The sequence below is a fragment of the Mesoplodon mirus genome (genome assembly GCF_964341445.2).
Source record: "Mesoplodon mirus genome assembly, chromosome: 19".
Taxonomy (NCBI): domain Eukaryota; kingdom Metazoa; phylum Chordata; class Mammalia; order Artiodactyla; family Ziphiidae; genus Mesoplodon; species Mesoplodon mirus.
The window spans coordinates 40,194,607-40,211,750 of NC_138995.1; the positions used below are offsets into that span (position 1 = coordinate 40,194,607).

The following is a 17,144-nucleotide window of genomic DNA, read 5'->3' on the forward strand; positions in this document are numbered from 1 at the left end:
GGGCAGAGGAGCTGGGGGCTACAGGGCCTGTGTGTCACCGCTCGTGGATATAATCTTCTGGGGTGATGAAAATGCTCTAGAATTAGATTGTGGGATGGGTGTACAATCCTAAGAATACACTAAAAAATCACTGTACACTTTAAATGGGTGATTCATATGGCATGTGAATTATACCTCAATAAAGCTGTTTAAACAATTACTCGAAAGGGCAGGCAGAATGGTGGTTAGGCTAAATTGCATCTATTTTCTTTCTGGCTACAAAGTTATAAGCACCTAGAAGGCTGCTGGTCCCAGATGGTCCTGGGATAGTTCTGAACAGCAACAGGACACCCAGACCAGACCCAAGCGTAGGCCAGAGGGAATGGCTGGACCGAATTCTACAGGGGGCGGGGGTCTGGCCCCCCACAGGCCTATCATGGGGTGATCAAGCTCACTCACCAAGCATGGCGCTGATGAGCCTGTCGGGACGGGCCCGGGCAGATGTGGAACACAGAGTGTTGAAATACAGCCCAGAGCCCTCCCGGATGGGGCTGAGCATCGGGGGCGGCGTGTAGGCAGGGCACTGGGACACTCCCTTCAGGAGACGGTCCACCAGGAACACGGGCGAGCACAGGCAGCTCTGGCGGCATCCTCCCGGGCCCGGCTCCCCAGACATGGAGGGCGGAGGAGGGATGAGCAGTGCCTTGGGCCGTGGGAGCTTCTTCCGCTTCCTGTGTTGGCTGCTCTCCTGTCTCTCTCTTCCCCGTCCTTCTCCTGTCCCTGGAGAAGAAGAGACTTCAGAACCATAGGGGTCACCTGAGGCCACCGGCCCCACAGCTCAGTCCTCAAGATGGCCTGAGAGTGGGAAAGGGTACTGACCAGCCAGACGCACACCCAGCATGGCCGTGCAAAGAGTCCTCAGCACAGGAAGCCGGGCAGGGCCACCACGCCTGAGCCAGACTCCAGACCCTAAGCCGGGCGATGTTTGAGGCTGGGGCCTTCTCAGGCACCCACACCCCGCAAGGAGAGGCCCTCACTCAGACCATTTTGGAAACTCATGTCCGTTGTTAAAGTGACTGGCACTTAAAGTGTGGGGGCCAGACGGATGCAACAGCATGACAAAAGGAAAACCTGTTGCCCTCAAAATGACAGCAGCTCCTGGGAGACAAACAGTGGGCTCCATGCACCCCGTACCCGAGTCCAGCATGGACTTCTCCAGGTGGGGTCTTCCAGCACAGGCTGAAGAGACGACGGCTTGAGCTTGCTACACTCTCTCTTACCTCCACGCAATCTCCCCTCCTCTCTGCCCATCTTACCCCTCCTCATCCTCCAGCTCTCAGCTGCAACACCCCCTTCCTCAGGCAGGGTCTCTGGTGCCCTCGGGGCTCCTACAGCTCCCTCTCCCAGCCCGGCCCGTTCTGGGTCGTCAGTGTCCGGGGATGGGTCTATCTACCCCGCTGGGCTGGGAGCCCCAGGAGACGGGGGCAGGCCTGTTGTGGTCGCTGCAGTGTCCCCAGCCCTGCCCAGCACACGGCCAGGCACAAAAGAAGCTCACTGGAGGTTGAATGGATGAATGAACACGCAAATCAAGCTCTTATGGAGTCAGGATTTGGGGGCTTTTCTCACAGCTCCCACTGGCAGCTGGAAAGCAGCTGGAAGGAAGTGCACCCACCTTGCTCCCCGGGGGATGGTTCGCTGGAGCCACAGGCACCGACACAGGGACCACCAAAGGGGCAGTGGTCATGTTGTCCAAGGACTTCCTGGCTCTCGGGGAACTCTGCCTGTCCCCCTCCGGCCTCAGCACCTGTCTTCGTGGCTTGCAAAACTCCATGCCACACACCTACACACAGAGAAGAGCCAGCCCTTTAAGAGACAGAGTATGTAGGGAGAAAGGGGCCTCTCCAGAGCAGCACAGCCCTGACTCCCGGCCCCCAGCCAGGCTCCCCGCAGGAGGACGGCTCCATCCTGAGATGAATGGCAGCTTCGAGCCCCTTCACCTGCGGCTCCTGCTTCCCTCGAGGTGACGGCCACTGGTCGCTGTGAAAACACATGTGGCTGCTCAGCCCTCTCTCTGTATAAAACATCTGGCTGCAATTCTTGCAGACGTAAGTGCTCCTTGGCTCTGCCCAGTCTGTGGGACCACCATTGTGCTGGTTACTGTGGGGAAGAAAGGGAGAATGGGACTCTGTCCCCAAACACTGATCCTCTGACAGCTTTGGACGAACCCTAAAGAAATGGAGATGATGCCCCCGATTCCCCGTGGCCTGGTGCTCACCCCTTCAGGAGTGAAGCATCCAGAGCTCGCTCACCCAGGCCCAGCACATCAAAGCCACCAGAGGATTCCCGAGGGGCTTCGGAACTTACCAGCCACACGCCATGTTCTCCTCCTTCATCGGGTGGGGGACCCGGTAGATATTTCCACCCTGAAGACGAAAATACATCTGAGCCAACATATCAGAAATGAGATGCAAGAGTGAAAACTATAAGACTTGGAAGAAAACACAGGTATAATTCTTGGTGACCCGGGAGTAAGCAGTGGTTTCTTGGATGACTCCAAAACCAAACAAAAGACAGACATATTGGACTTCATCAAAACTTACAACTTCTGACGGATACACCAGAAATACAGCTACACGTGGAACAACTCCTACAGAACACCTACTGAACGCTGGCAGAAGATCCCAGACCTCCCAAAAGGCAAGAAACTCCCCACATACCTGGGTAGGGCAAAGCAGAGAGATTCCCGCACAGAGGATCGGTGCCGAGTGGCACTCACCAGCCCGAGAGGCTTGTCTGCTCGCCCGCTGGGGCGGGCGGCGCTGGAAGCTGAGGCTCGGGCTTCGGGCAGAGCGCAGGGAGAGGACTGGGGCTGGCGGCGAGAACTCAGCCTGAAGGGGGCTAATGTGCCACAGCTAGCCGAGAGGGAGTCCGGGAAAACTCTGGAGCTGCCGAAGAGGCAAGAGACTTTTTCTTCCCTCTTGGTTTCCTGGTGCGCGAGGAGAGGGAATTAAGAGCGCTGCTTAAAGGAGCTCCACAGACGGCTGAAAGCGCAGAGCCCAGTGACGGGCGTGGGACGCTGGGGCCGCTGCTGCCGCCGCCAAGAGGCCTGTGTGCGAGCGCAGGTCACTGTCCACACCGCCCTTCCGGGAGCCTGTGCAGCCCGCCACTACCGGGGTCCCGGGATCCAGGGGCGGCTTCCCTGGGAGAACGCACGGCGCGCCTCGGGCTGGTGCAACGTCACGCCGGCCTCTGCCGCTGCAGGCTCGCCCCGCACTCCGTGCCCCTCCCTCCCGCCCGGCCTGAGTGAGCCACAGTCCCCGAAGAGGCTGCTCCTTTAACCCTGTCCTGTCTGAGCGAAGAACAGACGCCCTCCGGCGACCTACACGCAGAGGCGGGGCCAAATCCAAAGCTGAGACCCAGGAGCTGTGAGAACAAAGAAGAGAAAGGGAAACCTCTCCCAGCAGCCTCAGAAGCAGCGGATTAAAGCTCCACAATCAACTTGATGTACCCTGCATCTGTGGAATACATGAATAGACAACAAATCATCCCAGATTGAGGAGCCAGGAGTCAGTGCTGTGCCTCTGAGGTGGGAGAGCCAACTTCAGGACACTGGTCCACAAGAGACCTCCCAGCTCCACATAATATCAAACGGCGAAAATCTTCCAGAGATCTCTCTCCATCTCAACACCAGCACCCAGCTTCACTCAACGACCAGCAAGCTACAGTGCTGGACACCCTATGCCAAACAACTAGCAACACAGGAACACAACGCCACCCATTAGCAGAGAGGTGGCCTAAAATCATAAAAAGTCCGCAGACACCCCAAAACACACCACCAGACCTGGACCTGCCCACCAGAAAGACAAGATCCAGCCTCATCCACCAGAACACAGGCACTAGTCCCCTCCACCAGGAAGCCTACACAACCCACTAAACCAACCTTAGCCACTGGGGACAGACACCAAAAACAACGGGAACTACGAACCTGCAGCCTGCAAAAAGGAGACCCCAAACACAGTAACATAAGCAAAATGAGAAGACAGAAAAACACACAGCAGGAGAAGGAGCAACATAAAAACCCACCAGACCTAACAAATGAAGAGGTAATAGGCAGTCTACCTGAAAAAGAATTCACAATAATGATGGTAAAGATGATCCAAGATTCTATTTCCAAGATCCAAAATCTTGGAAATAGAATAGACAAAATGCAAGAAACAGTTAACAAGGACCTAGAAGAACTAAAGGTGAATCAAGCATCGATTAAAAACACAATAAGTGAAATGAAAAATACTCTAGATGGGATCAATAGCAGAATAACTGAGGCAGAAGAACGGATAAGTGAGGTGGAAGATAAAATAGTGGAAATAACTGCTGCAGAGCAAAATAAAGAAAAAAGAATGAAAAGAACAGAGGACAGTCTCAGAGACCTCTGGGACAACATTAAACGCACCAACATTCGAATTATAGGGGTTCCAGAAGAAGAAGAGAAAAAGAAAGGGACTGAGACAATATTTGAAGAGATTCTAGTTGAAAACTTCCCTAATATGGGAAAGGAAAGAGTTAATCAAGTCCAGGAGGCACAGAGAGTCCCATACAGAATAAATCCAAGGAGAAATACGCCAAGACACATATTAATCAAACTGTCAAAAATTAAACACAAAGAAATCATATGAAAAGCAGCAAGGCAAAAACAACAAATAACACACAAGGGAATCCCCATCAGGATAACAGCTGATCTCTCAGCAGAAACTCTACAAGCCAGAAGGGAGTGGCAGGACATAATTAAAGTGATGAAGGAGAAAAACCTGCAACCAAGATTACCCTACCCAGCAAGGATCTCATTCAGATTGGATGGAGAAATTAAAACGGTTACAGACAAGCAAAAGCTGAGAGAGTTCAGCACCACCAAACCAGCTTTACAACAAATGCTAAAGGAACTTCTCTAGGCAAGAAACACAACAGAAGGAAAAGACCTACAATAACGAACCCAAAACAATTAAGAAAATGGGAATAGGAACATACATATCGATAATTACCTTAAAGGGAAATGGACTAAATGCTCCCACCAAAAGACACAGATTGGCTGAATGGATACAAGAACAAGACCCATATATATGCTGTCTACAAGAGACCCACTTCAGACCTAGAGACACATACAGACTGAAAGTAAGGGGATGGAAAAAGATATTCCATGCAAATGGAAACCAAAGGAAAGCTGGAGTAGCAATTCTCATATCAGACAAACTAGACTTTAAAATAAAGACTACTACAAGAGACAAAGAAGGACACTACATAATGATCAAGGGATCGATCCAAGAAGAAGATATAACAATTGTAAATATTTATGCACCCAACATAGGAGCACCTCAATACATAAGGCAAATACTAACAGCCATAAAAGGAGACATCGACAGTAACACACTCATAGTAGGGGACTTTAACACCCCACTTTCACCAATGGACAGATCATCCAAAATGAAAATAAATAAGGAAACACAAGCTTTAAATGATACATTAAACAAGATGGACTTAATTGATATTTATAGGACATTCCATCCAAAAACAACAGAATACACGTTTTCCTCAAGTATTCATGGAACATTCTCCAGGATAGATCATATCTTGGGTCACAAATCAAGCCTTGGTACATTTAAGAAAATTGAAATTGTATCAAGTATCTTTTCCGACCACAGTGCTATGAGACTAGATGTCAATCACAGGAAAAGAGCTGTAAAAAATACAAACACATGGAGGCTAAACAATACACTACTTAATAACGAAGTGATCACTGAAGAAATCAAAGAGGAAATTTAAAAATACCTAGAAACAAATGACAATGGAGACACGACGACCCAAAACCTATGGGATGCAGCAAAAGCAGTTCTAAGAGGGAAGTTTATAGCAATACAACCCCACCTTAAGAAACAGGAAACATCTCGAATAAACAACCTAACCTTGCACCTAACGCAATTAGAGGAAGAAGAACAAAAACATCCCAAAGTTAGCAGAAGGAAAGAAATCATAAAAATCAGATCAGAAATAACTGAAAAAGAAATGAAGGAAACGATAGCAAAGATCAATAAAACTAAAAGCTGGTTCTTTGAGAAGGTAAACAAAATTGATAAACCATTAGCCAGACTCATCAAGAAAAAAAGGGAGAAGACTCAAATCAATAGAATTAGAAATGAAAAAGGAGAAGTAACAACTGACACTGCAGAAATACAAAAGATCATGAGAGATGACTATAAGCAACTCTATGCCAATAAAATGGACAACCTGGAAGAAATGGACAAACTCTTAGAAATGCACAACCTGCCAAGACTGAATCAGGAAGAAATAGAAAATATGAACAGACCAATCACAAGCACTGAAATTGAAACTGTGATAAAAAATCCTCCAACAAACAAAAGCCCAGGACCAGATGGCTTCACAGGCGAATTCTATCAAGCATTTAGAGAAGAGCTAACACCTATCCTTCTCAAACTCTTCCAAAATAGAGCAGAGGGAGGAACACTCCCAAACTCATTCTACGAGGCCACCATCACCTTGATACCAAAACCAGACAAGGATGTCACAAAGAAAGAAAACTACAGGCCAATATCACTGATGAACATAGATGCAAAAATCCTCAACAAAATACTAGCAAACAGAATCCAACAGCACATTAAAAGGATCATACACCATGATCAAGTGGGGTTTATTCCAGGAATGCAAGGATTCTTCAATATACGCAAATCAATCAACGTGATACACCATATTAACAAATTGAAGGAGAAAAACCATACGATCATCTCAATAGATGCAGAGAAAGCTTTCGACAAAATTCAACACCCATTTAGGATAAAAACCCTGCAGAAAGTAGGCATAGAGGGAACTTTCCTCAACATAATAAAAGCCATATATGACAAACCCACAGCCAGCATCGTCCTCAATGGTGAAAAACTGAAACCATTTCCACTAAGATCAGGAACAAGACAAGGTTGCCCACTCTCACCACTCTTAGTCAACATAGTTTTGGAAGGTTTAGCCACAGCAATCAGAGAAGAAAAGGAAATAAAAGGAATCCAAATCGGAAAAGAAGAAGTAAAGCTGTCACTGTTTGCAGATGACATGATACTATACATAGAGAATCCTAAAGATGCTACCAGAAAACTACTAGAGCTCATCAATGAAGTTGGTAAAGTTGCAGGATACAAAATTAATGCACAGAAATCTCTGGCATTCCTATATACTAATGATGAAAAATCTGAAAGTGAAATCAAGGAAACACTCCCATTTACCATCGCAACAAAAAGAATAAAATATCTAGGAATAAACCTACCTAAGGAGACAAAAGACCTGTATGCAGAAAATTATAAGACACTGATGAAAGAAATTAAAGATGATACAAATAGATGGAGAGATGTACCATGTTCTTGGATTGGAAGAATCGACATTGTGAAAGTGACTCTACTACCCAAAGCAATCTACAGATTCAATGCAATCCCTATCAAACTACCACTGGCATTTTTCACAGAACTAGAACAAAAAATTTCACAATTTGTATGGAAACACAAAAGACCCCGAATAGCCAAAGCAATCTTGAGAACGAAAAATGGAGCTGGAGGACTCAGGCTCCCTGACTTCAGACTATACTACAAAGCTACAGTAATCAAGACAGTATGGTACTGGCACAAAAACAGAAGGATAGATCAATGGAACAGGATAGAAAGCCCAGAGATAAACCCACGGACATATGGTCACCTTATCTTTGATAAAGGAGCCAGGAATGTACAGTGGAGAAAGGACAGTCTCTTCAATAAGTGGTGCTGGGAAAACTGGACAGGGACATGTAAAAGTATGAGATTAGATCACTCCCTAACACCATACACAAAAATAAGCTCAAAATGGATTAAAGACCTAAATGTAAGGCCAGACACTATCAAACTCTTAGAGGAAAACATAGGCAGAACACTCTATGACATAAATCACAGCAAGATCCTTTTTGACCCACCTCCTAGAGAAATGGAAATAAAGACAAAAATAAACACATGGGACCTAATGACACTTCAAAGCTTTGGCACAGCAAAGGAAACCATAAACAAGACCAACAGACAACCCTCAGAATGGGAGAAAATATTTGCAAATGAAGCAACTGACAAAGGATTAATCTCCACAATTTATAAGCAGCTCATGCAGCTCAATAACAAAAAAACAAACAACCCAAACCAAAAATGGGCAGAAGACCTAAATAGACATTTCTCCACAGAAGATATACAGACTGCCAACAAACACATGAAAGGATGCTCAACATCTTTACTCATTAGAGAAATGCAAATCAAAACTACAATGAGATATCATCTCACACCAGTCAGAATGGCCATCATCAAAACATCTAGAAACAATAAATGCTGGAGAGGGTGTGGAAAAAAGGGAACACTCTTGCACTGCTGGTGGGAATGTGAATTGGTACAGCCACTATGGAGAACGGTATGGAGGTTCCTTAAAAAACTACAAATAGAACTACCATACGACCCAGCAATCCCACTACTGGGCATATACCCTGAGAAAACCATAATTCAAAAAGAGACATGTACCAAAATGTTCATAGCAGCCCTATTTACAATAGCCCAGAGATGGAAACAACCTAAGTGTCCATCATCGGATGAATGGGTAAAGAAGATGTGGCACATATATACAATGGAATATTACTCAGCCATAAAAAGAAATGAAATTGAGCTATTTGTAATGAGGTGGATGGACCTAGAGTCTGTCATACAGAGTGAAGTAAGTCAGAAAGAGAAAGACAAATACTGTATGCTGACACATATATATGGAATTTAAGAAAAAAAATGTCATGAAGAACATAGGGGTAAGACAGGAATAAAGACACAGACCTACCAGAGAATGGACTTGAGGATATGGGGAGGGGGAAGGGTAAGCTGTGACAAAGTGAAAGAGCGGCATGGACATATATACACTACCAAACGTAAGGTAGATAGCTAGTGGGAAGCAGCCGCATAGCACAGGGAGATCAGCTCGGTGCTTTGTGACCGCCTGGAGGGGTGGGATAGGGAGGGTGGGAGGGAGACGCAAAAGGGAGGGGATATGGGAACATATGTATATGTATAGCTGATTAAATTTGTTATAAAGAAAAAAAAATACTATACTTTATAGATGTGCAGTTTCTTGTATGCTAGTTATATCTCAATAAAGCTGTTAAAATATCTGCATAAAAAAGAGATTGCATGGAAGGGGGATAAGACTTCTGAAAAAGTACAGTAAGGAACTCGGCAAAACAACACATTTACTGATAAAAATCATTAAAAAAAAAAAAAAGAACAGTAAGCCAAAGTCTCTGCAAGTTGTCCTAAAGGCATACAGCATTTTAAGAAATAATCATTCAAGAAAATCCACTAAATCTTGGGAAGAACAGTGAGAGTCTGTGGCACTGGAGCCATGGCCCACTCCCTTACCCACCTAGCCCCCAGCTCTTTGTAATGGAAGCTCTACCCAGGTAGGTGCAGCCAAGGAGATGGGGGCTTCTTCTTCCCCTGGCTTCCATGCTTAAAGAATTAAAGTAAGATAAAATAAAAATTTCTCATCAAAGAGAAAATGCCATCAAGAGATGGAAATTATTTTTTTAAAAAGAAACAAATGTGGACTTCCCTGGGGGTCCAGTGGTTAAGACTCCGCGCCTCCACTGCAGGGGGCATGGGTTTGATCCCTAGTCGAGGAACTAAGATCCTGCATGCTGTGTGATGTAGTCAAAAAAGAAAAAAAAAGAAGAACCAAATGGAAATAATTCAGGGGTTAAAAAAGTACAATAACCAAAATAAGGCTCAACAGTACATCTGAGCTGGCAGAAGAAACGACCAGCAAACCTGAAGATAGAACAATGGAGACTATGAAATCTGAAGAACAGAGAGAAAAACAATGTAGGAAAGTGAAGAGAGCCTCAGAGAAATGTGAGATGTCATGAAATGCAACAATATATATGTAGTGGGAGTACCAGAAAGAGGGGAGAAAGGGACAGAATATTTAAAGTATTAATGGCTGAAAATTTCCCAAAGTTGATGAAAAACAATATGTATATCCAGCAAACTCTATAAACTCCAAGAAAGATGAACACAAAGAGATCTACATCCAGACATAACATAGGCAAAATCTGGAAAGCAAAAATAAAGATAAGATCTTGAAAGCAAAAAGGGAAAAACAATTTGTTACATACAAGGGCACTACAGTAAAATTAACAGCTAACTTCTTAACAGAAACGATGTAGGTTACAAGGCAATGGCATAGTATATTCAAATTCCTGAAAGTAAAAGAGTGTCAACCAAGTATCTTATATTCAGCAAATTATCTTGCAAAAATGAAGGTAAAATAAAGACATTCCCAGATAAATAAAAACTGAGAATACCTGTTGCTGGCAGACCTCTCTTACAAGAAATATTAAAGGTGAAATATTATTCAGCCCGCAAAATGGAACAAAGTACTGATACATAGTGCAACGTGGATGAAACGTAAAAACATCATGCTAACTAAAAGAAGGCATTCATAAAGGACCACATACTGTATGATTCCACTCATATGAAATATGCAGGATAGCCACATCGATAGAGACAAAGTAGATTAGTCGTTACCCATGGCTGGGGATGGGGAGGATGGAAAGGAGGGACTGCTAATAAGTACAGGGCTTCTTTTGGGGATGATGAAAATTTCTGAAAACTGATGGTAGTGATGGTTGCACAGCTCTGTGAATATACTAAAAACCATTGAATTCTATACTTTAAAGGGATGAATTGTATGGTATGTGAATTATACATGCCTAATAAAAATAAATAGTAAAGAAAGTCCTTCAGATTGAAAGCAAATGACATCAGATGGTAACTTGAATCCAAACCAAAAAAAAAAAAAAGCGAAGCGCTAGTAAATATGGGTAACTATAAAAATCAGTATGATTACATATTTCTTTTCTTTTCTTAAGTGCCTTAAAAAATAACTGCATAAAACAATATGTATTGTGGGCCTCTAACATATAGAAATATAATATATGTGACAGTAACTGCACAAGGAGCATAGCTGCATTGGAGTAAAGGAATATCACCTCAGACAGTAACTCAAATCCACAAGAATAAATGAAGAGATCAGAAATGGTCAATAAGAAGGTTAATATAACAACCTCTATAAATCATGCTTGTTTTCCTTTATTCTCTCAGTGTTTTTACACGAAATAAAAGTATATAAAGCAAGAAACATGACCAGTAAGGTATTACTGGGTCTCTCACATATAATAGCAAAAGAGTTAGAAGGAAGAGAGCTAGATAGGAGCAGTGTTTCTATATTTCATTGTTAGTGAGTTATTACACATCCTAACAGATTCTGATAAGACATATATTTTAAGTCCTAGAGCAACCACTAAGAAATGACTAAGAAAAAGTGAAAAATTAACAGAATTAAAATGTTACACTAGAAAATACTCTCTTAATACAAAAGAAAGCAGGAAAGGAGGAACAGAGGGAGAAAAAGACATGTAACATATAGAAAATAGAAAGCAAAATGGCAGATGTAAATGCAACCATATCAATGTAACAGTAAACAAGAATGGATTAAACAAACCAAGCCAAAAGGCAGAGTTTCTAAGACTGGATAAAAAAACACATGATCCAACTAATGGTGTCTAGAGGTAACATGCTTTATTTTCAAAGACACAAATAGGCTGAAAGTAAAAGAAGAGAAAAATATATACCAAGAAAACAACAACCAAAAAAGAGAATGGAATGACTATACTGATGTCAGGCACATTAGACTTTAAAACAAAAAAATATTACCAGAGATAATGATAAAATTATTGTAGTAATGACAAATGAAGTCACAATCACATCATAATGGTAAAAGGTCAAGCCGTGAGGAAGATGTGACAATTACAAACATATACACACCTAAAAACAGAACCCCAAAATACACCAAGCAACAAACGACAGAACTGAAGGATGAAATAAACCATTACAAAATAATAGTTGGAGATTTCAATACTTTCAACAGTGGATAGGGCAGCTAGGCAGAAGATCAACAAGGAAATTGAAACTAACTAGACAAAACAGACAAAATACAGCATTCCACCAAACATCAGTAGAATACATTCTTCTCAAATTCACATGGAACATTCTTCAAGACAGACCGGATTCTAGCCCATATAACATGCCTCAATAAGTTTTAAATTTTAAAATAAATTTAAGGGAATTCCCTGGCGGTCCAGTCATTAGGACTCCACGCTTCCGCTGCAGGGGGCATGGGTTTGATCCCTGGTGGGGCAACTAAGATCCTGCAAACCACACAGCACAGCCAAAAAAAAAAATAATAAATTAAATTAATTAAATTGAAAAAGAAACAAAGTATGTTCTCTGACCACAAGAGAATTAGATTACAAATCAATAAAAGGCAGCAATTTGGAAAATTCACAAATATGTGAAAATTAAGCAACACACTCTTTAATAGTCAGTGTGTTAAACAAGTGGAATGATAAATTAGAAAATACTTTAGCTGAATGAATATAAAAACACAACATACTAAAACTTACAAAATGTAGCTAAAGCAATGTTCAGAAGGAAATCTATAGCTGTAAAATGCCTGTATTAAAAAAGAAGAAAAATCTCAAATCATTTATGGTCAACTGATTTTCCACAAAGGTACCAAGACAGGGCTTCCCTGGTGGCGCAGTGGCTGAGAGTCTGCCTGGCGATGCAGGGGACATGGGTTTGTGCCCCGGTCTGGGAAGATCCCACATGCCGCGGAGCAGCTGGGTCCGTGAGCCATGGCCACTGAGCCTGCGCGTCCGGAGCCTGTGCCCCGCAACGGGAGAGGCCACAACAGTGAGAGGCCCGTGTACCGCAAAAGAAAACAAAACAAAACAAAGTACCAAGACTATTCAATGAGAAAAGAACAGTATTTTCAAGTGCTGGAAGAACTGATACATACATGCCAAAGAATAAATTTGGACTCCTACCTCATACAGTATATAAAAGTTCACTAAAGATTGATCGCAGGCCTAAGAATAAGTTGGACTTCATCAAAATTAAAAACTTGTGTACTGCAAACCATATCATAAATAAAATGAAAGGACAACCCACAAAATTGGAGAGAATTTGCAAATCATATATCTGATAAGGGGCTTGCATCCAGACTATATAAGGAACTGAGACAACTCAATGATAAAAAGATAAGAATTCAAGTTAAAAAATGGGCAAAGGATCTGAGCAGACATTTCTCCCGAGAAGATATACAAATGGATAATAAGCACATGGAAAGATGCTCAACATCGTTAGCCATCAGGGAAATGTAAATCAAAACCACAATGAGGGGGCTTCCCTGGTGGCGCAGTGGTTGAGAGTCCGCCTGCCGATGCAGGGGACGCAGGTTCGTGCCCCGGTCCGGGAGGATCCCGCTTGCTGCGGTGCGGCTGGGCCCGAGAGCCATGGTCGCTGAGCCTGCGCATCCGGAGCCTGTGCTCCACAACGGGCGAGGCCACAAACACTGAGAGGCCCACGTACCGCAAAACAAACAAACAAACAAATAAACAAACACCCCACAACGAGCTACCACTTTACACCCACTAGGATGGTTATAATGAAAAAGACAGATAAGAAGTGTTTAGCAAGGATGTGGAGAAACTGGAACTTTCATACAATGCTGGTGGAAATTTAAAATGACCCGGCCATTTTGGAAAACAGTCCGGCAGTTCCTTAAACGGTTAGACATAGTTACCCTTTGACCCAGCAATTCCACTCTGAGCTGTATACCCAAGAGAAATGAGGACTTATGTCCAAAAACAACTTATACATAAATGTTCTTAACAGCACTATTTGCAAGAGCCAAAGGACAAAAACAACCCAAATGCCCCTCAACTGATGAATGGATAAATAAAATGTTGTCTCTCCAGAGAATGGAATATCATTCATCCATAAAAAGAAATGAAGCACTGATGCATGGTACAACATGGATGAACCTTGACAACATTATTCTAAGTGAACAAACTAGACACAGAATGGCACATATTGTATGATCCCAAGTATATGAAATGTCCAGAATAGGGAGACCCATAGAAAAAGTAGGTTGGTAGACTGGTGGTTGCCCAGGGCAGAGGAGCTGGGGGCTACAGGGCCTGTGTGTCACCGCTCGTGGATATAATCTTCTGGGGTGATGAAAATGCTCTAGAACTAGATTGTGGGATGGGTGTACAATCCTAAGAATACACTAAAAAATCACTGTACACTTTAAATGGGTGATTCATATGGCATGTGAATTATACCTCAATAAAGCTGTTTAAACAATTACTCGAAAGGGCAGGCAGAATGGTGGTTAGGCTAAATTGCGTCTATTTTCTTTCTGGCTACAAAATTATAAGCACCTAGAAGGCTGCTGGTCCCAGATGGTCCTGGGATACTTCTGAACAGCAACAGGACACCCAGACCAGACCCAAGCGTAGGCCAGAGGGAATGGCTGGACCGAATTCTACAGGGGGCGGGGGTCTGGCCCCCCACAGGCCTATCATGGGGTGATCAAGCTCACTCACCAAGCATGGCGCTGATGAGCCTGTCGGGACGGGCCCGGGCAGATGTGGAACACAGAGTGTTGAAATACAGCCCAGAGCCCTCCCGGATGGGGCTGAGCATCGGGGGCGGCGTGTAGGCAGGGCACTGGGACACTCCCTTCAGGAGACGGTCCACCAGGAACACGGGTGAGCACAGGCAGCTCTGGCGGCATCCTCCCGGGCCCGGCTCCCCAGACATGGAGGGCGGAGGAGGGATGAGCAGTGCCTTGGGCCGTGGGAGCTTCTTCCGCTTCCTGTGTTGGCTGCTCTCCTGTCTCTCTCTTCCCCGTCCTTCTCCTGTCCCTGGAGAAGAAGAGACTTCAGAACCACAGGGGTCACCTGAGGCCACCGGCCCCACAGCTCAGTCCTCAAGATGGCCTGAGAGTGGGAAAGGGTACTGACCAGCCAGACGCACACCCAGCATGGCCGTGCAAAGAGTCCTCAGCACAGGAAGCCGGGCAGGGCCACCACGCCTGAGCCAGACTCCAGACCCTAAGCCGGGCGATGTTTGAGGCTGGGGCCTTCTCAGGCACCCACACCCCGCAAGGAGAGGCCCTCACTCAGACCATTTTGGAAACTCATGTCCGTTGTTAAAGTGACTGGCACTTAAAGTGTGGGGGCCAGACGGATGCAACAGCATGACAAAAGGAAAACCTGTTGCCCTCAAAATGACAGCAGCTCCTGGGAGACAAACAGTGGGCTCCATGCACCCCGTACCCGAGTCCAGCATGGACTTCTCCAGGTGGGGTCTTCCAGCACAGGCTGAAGAGACGACGGCTTGACCTTGCTACACTCGCTCTTACCTCCACGCAATCTCCCCTCCTCTCTGCCCATCTTACCCCTCCTCACCCTCCAGCTCTCAGCTGCAACACCCCCTTCCTCAGGCAGGGTCTCTGGTGCCCTCGGGGCTCCTACAGCTCCCTCTCCCAGCCCGGCCCGTTCTGGGTCGTCAGTGTCCGGGGATGGGTCTATCTACCCCGCTGGGCTGGGAGCCCCAGGAGACGGGGGCAGGCCTGTTGTGGTCGCTGCAGTGTCCCCAGCCCTGCCCAGCACAGGGCCAGGCACAAAAGAAGTTCACTGGAGGTTGAATGGATGAATGAACACGCAAATCAAGCTCTTATGGAGTCAGGATTTGGGGGCTTTTCTCACAGCTCCCACTGGCAGCTGGAAAGCAGCTGGAAGGAAGTGCACCCACCTTGCTCCCCGGGGGATGGTTCGCTGGAGCCACAGGCACCGACACAGGGACCACCAAAGGGGCGGCGGTCATGTTGTCCAAGGACTTCCTGGCTCTCGGGGAACTCTGCCTGTCCCCCTCCGGCCTCAGCACCTGTCTTCGTGGCTTGCAAAACTCCATGCCACACACCTACACACAGAGAAGAGCCAGCCCTTTAAGAGACACAGTACGTAGGGAGAAAGGGGCCTCTCCAGAGCAGCACAGCCCTGACTCCCGGCCCCCAGCCAGGCTCCCCGCAGGAGGACGGCTCCATCCTGAGATGAATGGCAGCTTCGAGCCCCTTCACCTGCGGCTCCTGCTTCCCTCGAGGTGACGGCCACTGGTCGCTGTGAAAACACATGTGGCTGCTCAGCCCTTTCTCGGTATAAAATATCTGGCTACAATTCTTGCAGACGTAAATGCTCCTTGGCTCTGCCCAGTCTGTGGGAACACCATTGTGCTGGTTACTGTGGGGAAGAAAGGGAGAATGGGACTCTGTCCCCAAACACTGATCCTCTGACAGATTTGGACGAACCCTAAAGAAATGGAGATGATGCCCCCGATTCTCTGTGACCTGGTGCTCGCCCCTTCAGCAGTGAAGCATCCAGAGCTCGCTCACCCAGGGCTAGCACAACAAAGCCACCAGAGGATTCCCGAGGGGCTTCGGAACTTACCAGCCACCCTCCACGTTCTCCTCCTTCATCCGGTGCGGGAGCCGGTAGATATTTCCGCCCTGAAGACGAAAATACATCTGAGCCAACATAAAAGAAATGAGATGCAAGAGTGAAAACTATAAGACTTGGAAGAAAACACAGGTATAATTCTTGGTGACCCTGGAGTAAGCAGTGGTTTCTCGGATGACTCCAAAACCAAACAAAAGACAAACATATTGGATTTCATCAAAACTTACAACTTCTGTGCTTCAAAGGACATCATCAAGAAGTGAAAGAACAGAATAAGAGAAAGAAGTTGCAAATCATGTATCTGATAAGGGACTGTATATTTCTGTATCTGTGATACATAATGAACTCTCACAGCTCAAAAATAAAATCACAACCCAATTTAAAAATGGGCAAAGACTCTGAAGAGACACTTATCCAAAGAGGATATACAAATGGCCAATAAACACATTAAAAGATGCTCAGGATTATTTGCCATCGGGGAAATGCAAATTAAACCATAATAAGATTATCATTTCCCACCCACTAAGGTGGCTGTAATCAAAAGAACCAACTGGACAATAACAAGTGTTGGTGAGGATGCAGAGAAACTGCAGGCCTCATACACTCTGGGTAGGGATATAAAACAGCACAGCTTTTTGGAAAAGTCTGGCACTTCCTCCAATAGAATTACCCTAGAGCCCAGCAATTCCGCTCCTAGGTA

The 17,144-nt window shown here is 45.2% G+C and overlaps 1 pseudogene across 1 annotated transcript in view; it reads right to left on the bottom strand.

The window, feature by feature from the left end:
• The window catches only part of LOC309794541 (zinc finger protein 541-like), a 192,689-nt pseudogene that overhangs the window by 155,471 nt on the left and 20,074 nt on the right, over nucleotides 1–17,144 (bottom strand). Inside the window, exons 5-7 of the transcript in view lie at nucleotides 2,344–2,402; nucleotides 1,977–2,136; nucleotides 439–759 (exon numbers count right to left, since the gene is read on the bottom strand). The product of the transcript in view is annotated as a zinc finger protein 541-like (transcript). The remainder of the gene's footprint in view (nucleotides 1–438; nucleotides 760–1,976; nucleotides 2,137–2,343; nucleotides 2,403–17,144) is intronic.